A 3,886-nucleotide genomic window follows, 5' to 3' on the forward strand; every position below is an offset into this window, starting at 1 on the left:
GCCTCATCCTATCATAAATTATTGAATTTTCTTTCTTCTCTAAAATTCACTTGTTAGCATACATAGGGGAATTTACGTATTCTCGTCAATCTACCCGAATAGAAATTGTAATGTAGGAAACATCAGCAGACATCTTCAATACATTAAATTTTAACGTATATTGCTGTACCCTTAATGTATTCAGACTTCAGTGTGACGTCCAAGTACATAAAAATACATTAGCCTCAAACGTTACATCAGAATCAAACGTCTTGACGATGTAAAATTTGACATCAGAATACATCCAACGACAACAGAACCTAACGTTACATTAGAATCAAACTTCATCACGATGTAATTTGTTGCACGCATAAAACATCAGAATACATCCAATGACAACAGAACCTAACGTTACATTAGAATCAAACTTCATCACGATGTAATTTGTTGCACGCATAAAACATCAGAATACATCCAATGACATCAGAACCTAACGTTACATCAGAATCAAACTTCATCACGATGTAATTTGTTGCACGCATAAAACATCAGAATACATCCAATGACATCAGAACCTAACGTTACATCAGAATCAAACTTCATCACGATGTAATTTGTTGCACGCATAAAACATCAGAATACATCCAATGACAACAGAACCTAACGTTACATTAGAATCAAACTTCATTACGATGTAATTTTTTGCACGCATAAAACATCAGAATACATCAAATGACAACAGAACCAAACGTTACATTAGAATCAAACTTCATCACGATGTAAATTGTTGCACGCATAAAACATTAGAATACATCATATGACACAACAATAAAAAGTGGCTTGCAGTGCAGTGATGCCTCCTATGCATAGTTTTGTGACATTATCAATTGCAAATAAAATTGAACTCTTTAGAAGAGTGGAAACGCTAATAAAAGTGCACTTAGACGTTGTATCGTCTTGACGCCTTCTGCGCACTTATTCTTCATTCACCAAGGAATAGGTATGTGCGATGAAGACACAACAACAATTTAACGTAAAACCGCACTTTTATTAGTGTTTCCGCATTCATAATCTCATAAATGTGCCCAATGCGCGATCCTCGACGCAATCCTCGACGCAATCATATACAATAGCACATTGCGATTACAAGGTAGAGCTTACCACCATTAACTCTTGCACGACTGACATAGCCTCAAATCACTGAAAGAAGTTTTGGCATGCCCTGTGGGCAATGTTTATTTGTATGTAAAACAATGTCCTGGTGACGTTACAGTGCAAGAGTTAATTAGTGTTTTAATTGATTATTATCGTTTCAATTGAAAACCGATTTTACTCTTGTTCTGTACGTTAAACATAACGTCGGCCATAGTGTGCTGTACACGCTAACTTGAAAGTACCCATTAATGGTTGAAAAAGACCCATTTTGAAGAAAAGTGGCTTAACTCATTAAATGAGTAAATTTTTTACCCATTAATGAGTATCTGTTACCCATTAATGAGTAATTGTTAATCATTAATGGGTAACAGATACTCATTAATGGGTAAAATTGTTTAATCATCAATGAGTTAAACCACTTTTCTTCAAAATGGGTCTTTTTTTACTCATTAATGAGTACTTTCAAGTTAGCGTGTATACCGCATCCGTGTACACGGTTAGAAAAAAGTACCCAAAAGTAAGTTCTTTTCACTCATCTCGGCACTATAGTGCAGGAACCCAAAAATAGGTAAAGCGGGTCAAAGTAGTTTTCATTTACTTGTGTGCAATTCGTATGGAATTTTCCACTAGCTTTCAACGCAAAAGTAAGTTAGTTGTACCCAACAGTAGGTAAATATTATTATACTCAACGTTGGGTTCCCACACGTTACTACCCCTGTTGGGTGGTTTTGCTCCTCCGTTTTTGACAACATTAGAAGGAGAAAAGGAGACAAACTAGTCAAAAGTAGGTAAAAGTGAACTGGCCGTTGGGTACTTTTTTCTTACCGTGTACGAATACAGCACCCCACACGAATAAAGCCCTATACAGTAAAAGTATGGACGACTGACACCACAAAACTGAAAAAAGCTGTTCCAATCGAGAAAGCGGTGCATTTTGACGGTTCGATTGGAACAACTTTTGACAGACGTCCATACTTTTACTGTAGGGCTTTACACACGAATTGCCGGCGACAAAGTGACGTCATTTGACATTGGGCGACTTAAAGACTGACGTTTTTAAATTGGTGTATTTTTTTTTGTCGTGCGCTCAGCCATCTTGTCTGGTTTGTTTATAAACAAACTAGACAAGATGGCTGAGTGCACGGAGCGCACCGCAAATTCCTTCACCCGAGCCGCGAAGGAAATTAGCAACTTTAACAGTAAGTATTCAAATATTTGTTATATTTAGTGTTATTATTTGTAATTTAAAAAATTGATGCATTGCATTAGTTATCTCATCCGGATTTCTCAAGCGGGTCAATTTTGATGTAATTATTTTCAAAAATTGATCCGGTTGAGATAAGCATCCTTGCTGATGCAACGCATCAACAAGGATGTTTAACTCATCCGGATTCCTCCAGCGGATCAATTTTGAAAAATAATTACAAATTCTAATAATTGGATCTGTTTCCAAAATTTTGATTATTTTGTAATTGTTTTTTTTTTTTCAGCCGGCTGCTTCCAATAATTCCGGAGGTGTTCGGAAATTGAATAGAGGTAAGCTGAGGTAAGTATTGAACAGTTTGTTATTAAGTGTAATTTTTTTAATTGATCCGCTGGATGAATCTGACTGAGTTAAGCATCCTTATTGTAAGGATGTTTAACTCATCAGGATTCCTCCAGTGGATCAATTTTGAAAAATAATTACAAAATTCTAACAAACATCCAAAATTTTGATTAATTTGTATTTTTTTTTCAGCCGGCTGCTTCCAATAATTCCGGATAAAGGGACGGGTACGGAAATTGAATAGAGGTAGGTGTTAAACAGTTTGTTATTAAGTGTAATTATTTTTAAAAATTGATCCGCTGGAGGAATCTGACTTAGTTAAGCATCCTTACTGATGCAACGCATCAATAAGGATGTTTAACTCATCCGGATTCCTCCAGCGGATCAATTTTGATGTCTTTTTTTCCAAAAATTGATCCGCTGGAGGAATCCGACGGATTTCATTGACTGATGCAAAGCATCAACAAGGATGATTAACTCATCCGGATTCCTCCAACGGATCAATTTTGATGTTACTATTTTTCAAAATTGATCCGCTGGAGGAATCCGGCTGAGTTAAGCATCCTTGCTGATGCAACGCATCAACAAGGATGTTTAACTCATCCGGATTCCTCCAGCGGATCAATTTTGAAAAATAATTACAAATTCTAACAAACAGATCCAAAATTTTGATTATTTTGTAATTGTTTTTTTTTTCAGCCGGCTGCTTCCAATAATTCCGGAGGTGTTCGGGAATAGAGGTAAGTATTGAACAATTTGTTATTAAGTGTAATTATTTTTTTTTAATTGACCGCTGGAGGAATCTGGCTGAGTTAAGCATCCTTATTGTAAGGATGTTTAACTCATCAGGATTCCTCCAGCGGATCAATTTTGATGTATTTTTTTTTTCCAAAAATTGATCCGCTGGAGGAATCCGGCGGATTTAATTGACTGATGCAAAGCATCAACAAGGATGATTAACTCATCCGGATTCCTCCAACGGATCAATTTTGATGTAACTATTTTCCAAAATTGATCCGCAGGAGGAATCCGGCTGAGTTAAGCATCCTTACTGATGCAACGCATTCCGATGCCGGATCCCGATGTTTATGTTTAAGTTAAAGTTTTATTATAGTTAAGTAAAATTTAAAGTTAAGTTAAATTAAGTATGTAACAACTAAATTTAAGTTAAAATTATGTTAAAATAAAAGTTATGTTGATGGTAAG

The 3,886-nt window shown here is 35.8% G+C and overlaps 1 long non-coding RNA gene across 1 annotated transcript; it reads left to right on the top strand.

The window, feature by feature from the left end:
* Positions 1 to 2,175: 2,175 nt before the first annotated feature.
* On the top strand, positions 2,176 to 2,897 carry LOC135710572 (uncharacterized). Its single transcript, XR_010518429.1, has 3 exons — positions 2,176 to 2,333; positions 2,625 to 2,680; positions 2,873 to 2,897. It is a non-coding gene; the product is annotated as an uncharacterized LOC135710572 (long non-coding RNA).
* The last annotated feature ends 989 nt before the right edge of the window (positions 2,898 to 3,886 follow it).

The sequence above is a fragment of the Ochlerotatus camptorhynchus genome, unplaced genomic scaffold (genome assembly GCF_037179485.1).
Source record: "Ochlerotatus camptorhynchus isolate MF236.1 unplaced genomic scaffold, CSIRO-AGI_Acam_v1.1 ptg000392l, whole genome shotgun sequence".
Lineage (NCBI taxonomy): Eukaryota > Metazoa > Arthropoda > Insecta > Diptera > Culicidae > Ochlerotatus > Ochlerotatus camptorhynchus.